At 39.2% G+C, this 11867-nt stretch overlaps 2 non-coding genes across 2 annotated transcripts; both read right to left on the bottom strand.

Moving 5' to 3' along the window:
• Positions 1-249: 249 nt before the first annotated feature.
• Positions 250-356, bottom strand: LOC122025905. The gene has a single exon (XR_006123919.1). It is a non-coding gene; the product is annotated as a small nucleolar RNA R71 (small nucleolar RNA).
• A 7946-nt stretch (positions 357-8302) lies between these two features.
• On the bottom strand, positions 8303-8409 carry LOC122025867. The gene has a single exon (XR_006123890.1). It is a non-coding gene; the product is annotated as a small nucleolar RNA R71 (small nucleolar RNA).
• Between the last annotated feature and the right edge of the window lie 3458 nt (positions 8410-11867).

The raw sequence follows: 11867 nt of genomic DNA, 5'->3' as shown, positions 1-11867 counted from the left end.
CAGCAAAATCAATTTGGTGGAGGACCACATGAAGACCTAAATCAACATTTGGAAGTCTTCTATGAAATATGCGGCACAATGAAAATGAATGGTGTTCCTTCAGAAGCAGTGCGACTACTATTATTTGGGTTCTCTTTGAGAGATAGAGCCAAGCAATGGCTGAATTCCTTGGCTCCAAATAGCATCACCACATGGGAGCAATGTGAGCAACAATTCCTTGACAAATTCTATCCTCCAAGTAAAACAGCTCATATGAGGAATCTTATTGCAAGCTTCAAACAAGCGAACTTTGAATCTTTATTTGAAGCTTGGGATAGATATAATAGTATGCTCAGACAATGCCCACACCATGTTTGGAAAGATGGTTAGTGCTACATACATTTTATAACGGCATTAATTATCATACAAAAGTGTCCCTTGATTCAGCTGCTGGAGGGGCACTTATGAATAAGAGCTTGGATGAAGCCGGGGAGATAATAGAAAGCGTAGCACAAAACCACCATCAATGGGCTAATGAAAGAAGTGGTGGCTATTCATGTATAAACCCAACAACAAAAGCATTAGGAAAATTTGATGTTGATGCAGTTACCTTATTGGTTGCAAAACTGGTTGCTCTTACAAAAAGGTTTGAGAATATGAGAGCTATTTCAAATACGGTCAATGTCGTTGTTTCTTCTTGTGAAGTATGTGGAAGTTCTGAACATTCAAATGACTCATGTCCATTAGGAGCTATCACTGCACAAATCAATCAATTAGAGCAATGTGATGCAATCATGGGTTTCAATCAAAGGCAGAACAACCCATACTCAAATACCTACAACCCAGGATAGAAAAGTCATCCAAATTTTTTCTATAGAAATAATCAAGATCAAGGACCATCTATGGGGGCAAGATCTAATTTTCAGTCCGGACAGCAGAATTTTCAGCAACAATCTTCTCAAGGCTTTCCTATGTCTTAGATTGAAAAGATGTTTGAAGAAATTATGTCTACTCAGAATGAAATAAAACAAGACATTTTAAATCTTACTCAGAGAATGGATAATTATGATAAACATCAAAAGATTCTGGAAAGTTAGATTGCCCAACTAGCTTCCTCATCTTCTAGAGCACCAGGACAATTACCTGGCAAGCCTGATGTCAATTCTATGGAGCACTGCAATAGAATTGAGCTTAGGAGCGGACGGACCTTGGGAGATCCCCAAGTGACTGCTCCAAAAGGGATGCAAATTGAAGAAGAGCTCTCTCCTCCAGCACCAAATCAGATTCAAGTTGATGAGGAGAGTACCATTAAGGTTGAAGAGACTCTTCCACTCAACCATCAAAGTGTAGCAGTCTCTTTTCCTCAAAGACTTATTATATTAAAGAAGGATGAAGAGTTTGGCAAATTCATGGAGAAGGTAAAAGAAATATGTGTTGAAGTACCACTCATTGATACAATCCTTCAAATGCCCAAGTTTGCCAAATTCCTGAAGGACATCATGTCAAATAAGAGAAGGAAAGGATATATAGAGACCATTGCACTTACATAGGAATGCAGCGCTCTTTTTGAAAAGAACATTTCTCCAAAGTTGAAAGACCCTGGAAGCTTTTATATTCCTTGCAATATAGGAACTGAATTTATTGAGAAAGCTTTTTGTGATTTGGGGGCAAGTGTTAGCCTCATTCCTTATTCCATTTGTAATAAATTATGTCTCAAAAACTTTAAACTTACTACCATGGCACTACAACTTGCTGATCACTCCTACAAGTACCCTATGGGTATCATTGAAGATGTGTCGGTAGAAGTAGGTGGAAGTATAATTCCCACCGATTTTGTTGTTTTAGACATGGAGGAGGACCCAAAAATCCCTATCATATTGGGAAGATCATTCCTTGCTACAGCAGGAGCTATTATAGATGTTAAAAATCATAAACTTTCTTTGGTGATTGGTAAGGAACGATTGAAATATGATTTGTCTAATGCCTCCAACCATGTCTCTTCTCTGTTGAATGCTTGTAGCAGGGCAAGCATTTATAAACTAGAGGAATGAAACTTCCATCCTCATGGGAGACCACCAAATGAAGAGAATAATGTGGTGGAAGATGTTGGGAGGAGACCTCCTGACAAAAGTGACAAATATGTTTGCCCTCCAAGGGAAAGAAAAAGAGAGGAGTAATCAAGATTGGTCGAGCTAAAGACCTTAAACAAGCGCTTCTTGGGAGGCAACCCAAGGGTTCTTTTTAGTTAGATTCATTCCATGTCTTTATTGTTCATTAATAGTGTTTTTATTTTTCTTTTTGCTTTGTTTTCAGGTTGAAATTTCACTTCCATGAGCTGGCCATGACTTCTTCATGGGCATGGAAGTGTTGGAAGAGCTAGAAGGGAGAAAAATCATCAAGTGGAGCAAAACAGAGCATGGTCGTGTGCTGTACACGGCCAGGCTTATGGTACAGAGAAGGTAGATGCTTGGGTCGTGGCTACATGACACGGCCGTGTGGAGTCTCCAGAGAAGAAAAGGTGCATGGTCGTGTCCCAGACACGTCCGTGTGAAGAATCCTGAGGAGGAGAACTTCTCGGCCGTGTCTCACACACGGCCGTGTGAAGGAACCAGTGCAGAAGTATGCACTGGTCGTTTCATCAGACACGGCTGTGTGCTGATTCCAGAGAAGGAGGTTGCTGAGGTCGTGTCCCAGACACGGCCGTGCAAAGATAACCGAGAAGGAGAAGGCAGGGGTCATGTAGATCTACACGGCCCGTGTGGAGAAATCATTTCAAGGCCGTGTCACCTATACACGGCCAGATCCAGGCCGTGTCCCCCACACACCCTCCTCATCTCAACACCCTCTTCTCTCCAAAACTCTTCTCATCTTCAACCTTTCTTCTAAATTTTCTCAGATCTAGGTCTAAAAGTCTTTCTTTTCCATAAACTTCATCTAGATCTAGATTCTTTTTTTCTCCTAGATCCAAGATCTCCACTTTCATAAACCTAAGAGCTATTTCTTCAAGATCTTGTTCCTCCAACCATAAACTTCTCCCTTTCCCACTTAAACTTAACAAAATGTCCAACCTTTTTAAGAGACTTCGCAAGAGTGGTGGTGGATCTAGTGGTGGAGACAAAGGGAAAGAGCCAACTAAAGAGAAAGGGAAACAACCGATGCAAGGAAAAGGGAAGAGGACCTCACGCAACGAAGGTAATGACAACGAATTCAATATTGTATTTAGAAATGATGATCAAATAACTAGATTTGTAATTCTTGTCAATAGAAAGATCATGTGTACTAGGTATATGGACCCAACTGTTTTAGATATGATTGGAATTAGGGATGATATAGATTAGATGATAGGGTTCTTAGATTGGAGTGATATATTGTACACACATCTACCTACTTATCCTCGCCTTGTTTTGGAGTTTCTAAGCTCATTAGATGTCTATTTTGCCAATGAGGATGATTTTGTTGGCAAGATAACCTTTAGATTAATGAATCAAGAATTTCAATGGGCATTTAGTGATTTCAATACTTGTTTTGGATTGTCTACCGGTAGCTCTCGGAGGTTTGACTCTAGATTCAATTGGAATAATTTTTGGAATTCTATCACCGGACTAGATCATCCTTATGAGCCCTCTAGAGCCAAGGCTTCTCACATGCAAAACTCTGTTTTTAGATATTTACATCGAGTTATGAGCAAAACTATCTTTGACAGAGGGAAAAGTGATGGAGTCATTAAGAAAGTAGAACATTATTCTCTATTGGCTATGCTACATAAGGTTGATTTTGATTACGGCTTTCATTTTTTGCAAACCTTAGTGAGAACTGCGAGGGCATCTTCATGATCAATAGTTCTTGGTGGTTTGATTACTCAAGTAGCCATTAATTTGGAACTTGATTTAGATGGGTTGGAAGTTATACGTGGCAATGATATGATCGACATGGATGCATGTCTTGCTATGAAAATGATTGATCGAGATAAGAATGGTTTCGCATTTCCTAGGAGGAATAGTTTCCTTTACCTCATCCTTGTCCTTCTCGAACTTCAGTTCGTAACCCAGCTAATTGGGTAATCGTTGATATAGACCTTGAGTATGTCCCTTCCATATCCGGAGACACAGAGCCACACATTGAGCCCTCGACATCTGGACACCCGCAGCCATCTGATCATCCGGATCCAGCTAGGCATTCTTTTGTCTATGGTACAGGTTCCTCCAATTTTGACTTTTCTGATTTTCGTACTTCTCTAGAATCGTCGCTTCATGAGAAGCATGATGCCCAACGAAGAATGTTGGAAGGTCGCTTATCTTTATCATATAATGAGTTTAGAGAAGTACAAGAGCACTTTCAGTTCACGAGGAACTTTCAAGGTCAAGTGGCTGAATTTGTTCAGAATTATGATACGAATCAAGCTAGAATGAGAGATTTTATGCAGAGCATGAGTGTCACTAGCCAACAAGTAGATGCTCTGTTTGAGTATCATATAATCCTGAGCGAAACTCCAGGTTTCTCTAGTTTTTCCATTAGCCAACTACGTCGTAGGCATCCTTTTCCTCGCCCTCTTCCACCTCCACCTCCTCGACCATATTGATTTCATTAGGACGATGAAAAGTTTAAGTCTGGGGGGGTGTCGAACCTGATTTCTCTTTTTGCATTCTAGTTTTCAGTTTTTGCTTGTTTTCTGCATGTTTAGTTTTCTTTTTGTTCTACATTTTATTTCGAGTATTTTGCTTGGATTGCTTGATTTTTTATAGTTATTTGACTATCTTTTGAAATCTTGTGGCATACATCTTGAGAACATCAAAACTTCACTTATATGCATTCTTGTCTTCAAGTGAAAATGTTAGCACGTTCATTATCTAGATTCATTATGTTGTAAATAATGCTAGTAGTATGCTTAATGTACCTCTTTTCTCTATCTTGGGTAGCATAAAATAAGCTAAGTATCTTAAGGAGATGAGTTTTAGTTTTGGCTTAACCTTAAGGATCTTATCTTCACTTCACTATACTTGATGCTTGGATTGTCGATATCATTGAAATAGCCATGATTCATCTTGTTTGTTTAGTACTTGGTTTCTATGGTGATTTCTCAAACTTCATTTTTGTTACTGGATGAGGCTCAACTCATTTAAGCTCATTTGGAAAAATCAAAATATCCCAACATTTGTACTAAAAGTACATTTGTGAATAAGATTTATACAATGCAAATACTTATGAAAAAAAAAGTAAAGGAAAAAAATGAATAAGGGATATGTTAGAGTGTATACTAAAAGCCTAGCTTTTGTAAACATCTATTTTTGAAATAAAAGAATCACATTGGTCAAATATCTATATTTATTTGTTGAATATAGTTGTTCAATTATTTTATAAAGTATATAACATGGTGTGTGGTGTTACACACAGAAAATCATGTTATCAGCTCTTTATAAATTATAAACAGTTGCTCACGACTAAGATGGAAAGGAACAAATCATTAGTATAGTCGTAGTGTAATTAGGTATTAGTTTATCTTGACTAATAAATTACACTAGTACACTCTAAGTGTATTGAGTAGGACCATTTTTGGTAAGTTCTTTTTATACTGACTTAATAAAAAACTAGACCTTAGTTATTATGGAAGTGTGTACTCTTAATCCTAATATAATAACAAGCACATATATTTAGTATTTATTTCTTTAATTTATCAAAGGGTGAGATTTAGCTTGATAAATCAATAGGCCCGATAAGTTAGAAAATGATATTACTTATAGTGTGTGTTGTTGATTATAGAAGAAAATTGTGTCCTAGTTATCTAGGTTGAGAATGTCCCCAAGAGGAGCTCATAAGGATTGTCATGTTAAACCCTACAAGTGGACTTAGTCCAACAAGACAATGAAGTTGAGTGGTACTACTCTTGGAGCTAGATATTAATTAAGTGAGTTGTCAGTAACTTACTTAATTAGTGGGCATTCGTTATCTTAAACACAGGGAGACTAACTGATGTGCGTAGATTATATACTCTTTTATGCATGTTTTTACGCACATTTACATACTTTGAGCATGCTTGATCTATGCATTTTTATACTTCCAGCTTTCCTTTTAGCATATTTACTCTTTTGGTTCGGAGATCTGCTTTTTGTGCATTTTCTGTACACAGGAGTCGATTTGGTGAAGAATCTACATCTTTGGGCATGCATTGGAGGAAACGAAGGGAGAAAGCACCGGGCCGTGTACCTCACACGGCCATGCACTGGGATGGAGCTCGGGCCGTGTGGAGTTTGGCACCAACAGAAGAGGAAGATGACATGGCCGTGTGAACCTCGCACGGCCGTGTCAAGATTTGAAGCCAACCAGAGCAGAAGCCTTACATGGCCGGTGTTCCAGAGACCAAGCAGGCTGTGGCCGTGTGCACCACACGGCCGTGTAGCATTTCCAGAGAGCAGAGGGGTCCTGGCCGTGTGGAGTCACACGGCCGTGCAGCTTTGGCAGAGAGGGAACTGGACATGGCCGTGTGAATCTCACACGGCCGTGTCACGGGGCCGTGTGGCGCCCGAATCCCTCCTCTATTTAAACCCTCCTTCATGATTTGAAAGGGGATCTCTCCCCCTTTGGGAGAAAGCAAGATTTGGTGGTTTCCTCCCATTCTTGGGAGGATTTCTGGGCGATTCTAAGGGAGATCTCGACGATTTCGACTCCGGAGCGAGGATTGGATCCGAAGACAAGGCTTCTTCGTAGATAAGTTTTCTCTTTCCCCCTCTTCTTGTTTTCTTGGATTGGGGATTCAAGGAATGCTTGTAATCTCTATTTCTTCGAATTTTCTTCCTCGATTCATGGAGTAGATCTTGTATTCTAGGATTAAGGGAGTATTTGTATGATGGATTGATGTAATCTCTTATGGATTTGCCATTTTCTTGTTTCAATGACATTATCTTGCTTGTATCAATTGGATCTTGAATGATTGATGGTGGTTTGTGCTTAATTCTCATTCTTGATTGATTGTTTGGATTTCTTATGGACTTGGTAAGGATAAACTCTCACTCGATCATCCGAGGGATCCACGTGACAGGTGCAAGCCCGTGTAAGGACGTTTGAGAGATAATCTTGAAGAGGAAATAGGAATATTCAAGAGAGTAGGATGGATTCTATGATTAGCTTCTTGTATCTTTATAGATTAATAAGTTGTGGGCTTCTATGTTGATATCCGAGGAAGGCATAGTAATAGGTGCTCTTCTGTGTAAGGACAACGTAGGTTCATGTCTCATTAATCCTATTTAGATACATTTCTCAGTCCTTAGCCGGTTGTCTATTGCAAGAGGGAACCGGCAACTTTCTACATGTTTGGCAATTGAGGGATAAGAATTGGTGAACCATTTACATTCAAGAAATCATACAAAGAAACCGAAACTCCTAGAATCTCCCTTTATCATAACCCAAAACACTAAACTCTTGTTTGTTGATCTCTAATATTAGATTTGTTTACCTTTACTTTGCTTTTTGAAACGATTGGATAGTTGTTTAGCTAATTCGCATTGAGACATTTCTAGTGCTTATTCCAGTCCCTGTGGATACGATAATCTTTTATATTACTTGCGACATTTCCGTACACTTGCGGAGCGTAACAAGTTTTTGGCGCCGTTGCCGGGGACTGCGCTATAACATTAGGAATTATCAATTGAGTTAGACTAAACATAACATTTGTTTTCCTTTCATATTGTATAGTTGTAACTAATCATTAGATTTCTGTTTTTTTTTACTTTCTTGTATAACTTTCACTTCTTGCTAATTCTTTGTGTACAAATTCAATTCTGCATTTTTGATTCTTTTATTTTCCTTTTTTGTTGAATTGTCAATTGTTATCTTGTTCTTGTGTATGCGAAGATCTAACTTTGCAGGGGAATTCTTTCCTTTTGACCCTGAGATTGACAGAACTTTCCATAAAAGAAGAATTCTGCAAAGGCAAATTGAAGAACAGGAACATTTGAACATGGCAAATAGACCACTCAAGGACTATGCAGCACCCTATGCAAGAGGTTTCCGATCTAGTATTTCAAGACCTTCAGTGGAGGCTAATAACTTTGAGATCAAACCCGCAATCATATCTATGGTGCAGCAGAACCAATTTGGTGGAGGACCTCATGAAGACCCCAATCAACATTTAGAGATCTTTTATGAAATATGTGGGACCATGAAAATGAATGGAGTTCCTTCAGATGCAGTTAGATTACTGTTATTTGGGTTTTCTCTAAGAGATAGGGCAAAGCAATGGCTGAATTCTTTGGCCCCTAATAGCATCACCACATGGGAGCAGTGTGAGCAACAGTTTCTTGATAAGTTCTACCCACCAAGCAAAACAGCTAATATGAGGAATTTAATTGCAAGTTTCAAGCAAACTGACTCAGAATCTCTTTTTGAAGCATGGGATAGATATAATAGTATGCTCAAACAATGCCCACATCATGGGTTGGAAAGATGGTTAGTGTTGCACACTTTTTATAATGGTATCAATTATCATACCAAAGTGTCCCTTGATTCAGCTGCTGGAGGGGCACTTATGAATAAAAGCTTAGATGAAGTCGAAGAAATCATTGAAAGTGTAGCACAAAATCATCATCAATGGGCAAATGAAAGAAGTGGTGGCTACTCCTCTGTAAACCCAACAATTAAAGCATCAGGGAAGTTTGATGTAGATGCAGTCACTCTTTTGTCTGCAAAATTGGATGCTCTTACAAAGAAATTTGAGAATATGGGGACTAGTGCTAATATGGTCAATGCTATTAGTACATCTTGCGAAGTATGTGGGAGTTCAGAGCATTCAAATGACTCATGTCCATTGGGAGCTATCACTGCACAAATCAATCAACTTGAACAATGCGATGCAATCATGAGTTACAATCAAAGGCAGAACAACCCATACTCAAATACTTATAACCCTGGATGGAAGAGTCATCCAAATTTTTCTTACAGAAACAATCAAGATCAAGGACCATCTATGGGGGCAAGACCAAATTTTCAAGCTGGGCAACAAAATTTTCAACATCTATCTTCTCAAGGCTTACCAAAGTCAAATGTTGAAAAGATGCTTGAAGAAATTATCTCAAATCAGAATGAAATGAAGCAAGATTTAGCAAAGCTCATTCAGAGAATGGATAATTCTGAAAAGCATCAAAAGATCCAGGATAGTCAAATTGCCCAACTAGCTTCCTCATCATCCAGAGCACCAGGACAGCTTCCAGGAAAACCTGATGTGAATCCTATGGAGCATTGCAATAGGATTGAGCTTAGGAGCGGACGGACCTTGGGAGACTCCCAAGTGACTGCTTCAAAAGGGAAACAAAAAGAAGAAGAGCTCTCTCCTCCTATACCAAATCAGATTCAAGCTAATGAGGAGAGTACCATTGAGGTTGAAGAGACTCTTCCACTGAACCATCAGAGCAAAGCTGTCCCTTTTCCTCAGAGACTTACAATGCTCAAGAAGGATGAAGAATTTGGCAAGTTTCTAGAAAAAGTTAAGAAAATTTGTGTAGAGGTACCTCTTATTGATGCTATTTTACAAATGCCTAGATTTGCCAAATTCCTGAAGGATCTCATGTCAAATAAGAGAAGAAGAGGAGAGGTCGAGACCATTGCACTTAGTGAGGAATGTAGTGCTATTTTTGAGAAGAACACTTCTCTAAAACTGAAGGACCCAGGGAGCTTTTATATTCCTTGCAACATAGGGAAAGAATTTTTTGAAAAAGCTTTTTGTGACTTGGGGGCGAGTGTTAGCCTCATTCCCTATTCAATTTGTAATAAATTAGGTCTCAAAAACATTAAACTTACTACTATGGCACTTCAACTTGCTGATCATTCCTGCAGGTACCCTTTGGGTATTATAGAAGATGTGCCAGTAGAGGTGGATGGGAATGTTATTCCCACAGATTTTGTCGTGTTGGACATGGAAGAGGACCCTAGGATTCCTATCATATTAGGAAGACCTTTCCTTGCTACAGCTGGAGCTATAATTGATGTCAAAAACCATAAGCTTTCTTTGGTAATTGGTAAGGAAAAGTTGGAATACGATTTATCTAATATTTCTAACCATGTCTCGTCTCTTTTAAATACTTGTAGCAGGACAAGCATTTATAAACTTGAGGAATGGAATTTCCATCCTCATGGAAGGCCACCAAATGAAGGAGACAATGTGGTGGAGGATGTTGGGAGAAGATCTCCCAACAAAAACGAAAAGTATGTCTGTCCTCCAAGGGCGAGGAAAAGGAGCGAATGATTAAGTTTGGTCGAGCTAAAGACCTTAAACAAGCGCTTCTTGGGAGGCAACCCAAGGGTTCTTTTAGTTAGTTTTGATTTGTATTGTAATTTCTTTTAGTTTGATGCATTCTTTTGATTCTGTTTTCAGGTTAGGTGCAAAACAGAGTCAGGCCGTGTGTTATACACGGCCAGGCAAAGGTTGCAGAGAATGGAAGTGTTTGGGCCGTGTCATCCAGACACGGCCGTGTGGGATCTCCCGAGGAGAAAAAGGTATAGGCCGTGTCATAGACACGGCCGTGCAAAGAATCCCGAGAGGAAGAGGGGGAGGCCGTGTGGATCTACACGGCCCGTGCAAAGAATCCCGAGAGGAAAGATGGGGAGGCCGTGTAGATCTACACGGCCCGTGTAGGAGAACTATTAAAGTCTACCTCCTACCTCACACGGCCAGATCTTGGCCGTGTTCCGCACACCCCCAACTCTCCAAAACATATCTTTCTCTACCAATTTCTTAAAAACTCCTCTCTAATCTCTCAAGATCTTTTAGATCCGATTCTCCTCCTCTCTAAGACTTGGACTTTTGTTCTCTTAACCTAAGATCTTTTGTTCTTTGAAGTTTTGTTCTTTGAAGTTCCACGACTCTAAATAATTCTTCCCCTATCTAAACTCATCAAGATGTCCAATATTTTGAAGAGATTACGCAAAGGAGGTGGTGGATCTAGTGGAGACAAAGAGAAGGAGCCATCAAGAGACAAAGGAAAACAACCAGTGAAGGGCAAAGGCAAAAGGACTTCACGCAACGAAGGTAATGACAATGAATTCAATATTATGTTCAGAAATGATGATCAAGTAACTAGATTTGCAATTCTTGTCAATAGAAAGATAGTGTGTACTAGATATATGGACCCAACTGTTCTTGATATGCTTGGAATTAGGGAAGATGTAGATTTGATGATTGGGTTTTTGGATTAGAGTGATATTATGTACACACATTTGCCTACATATCCTCGTCTTGTTTTGGAATTTTTAAGTTCATTGGATGTCCATTTTACTAATGAAGATGATTATTTTGGAAAAATCTCTTTTAGATTAATGAATCAAGAATTTCTATGGGCATTTAGTGACTTTAATTCTTGTTTTGGAATAACCACCGGTAGCCCTCGTAGGTTTGATCCAAGGTTTAATTGGAATCATTTTTGGAATGCAATAACTGGGTTAGATCAACCTTATGAGCCTTCAAGAGCTAAGGCCTCCCATATGCAAAACCCCATCTTTAGGTATCTACATAGAGTCATGAGTAAAACTATTTTTGGTAGGGGAGAGAGTGATGGGGTGGTTAAGAAAATTGAGCTTTATGCTTTATGGGCTATGCTTTATAAGGTTGAATTTGACTCTGGTTTTCATTTTGTTCAAACCTTATTGAGATCGGCTAGGGCATCATCGGGATCAATTATTTTTGGTGGTTTGATTACCCGAATAGCTTGTAATTTAAATCTTGATGTTGATGGGTTGGAAATAATTCATAGTAATGACATGATTGACATTGATACGTGTCTTGCTATGAAAATGATCGTTCGGGATGAGAATGGTTTCGCGTTTCCTAGGAGGAGTGGTTCTCCTTTACCCCTTCCTTTTCCTGAACGAACTACTATTCGTAACCGGGCTAATTGGGTAATTTC

Source organism: Zingiber officinale, chromosome 9B (genome assembly GCF_018446385.1).
Source record: "Zingiber officinale cultivar Zhangliang chromosome 9B, Zo_v1.1, whole genome shotgun sequence".
NCBI lineage: Eukaryota > Viridiplantae > Streptophyta > Magnoliopsida > Zingiberales > Zingiberaceae > Zingiber > Zingiber officinale.
The sequence above is the reverse complement of the archived record's forward strand: the minus strand, read 5'-3'. Positions and strand labels throughout refer to the sequence as shown.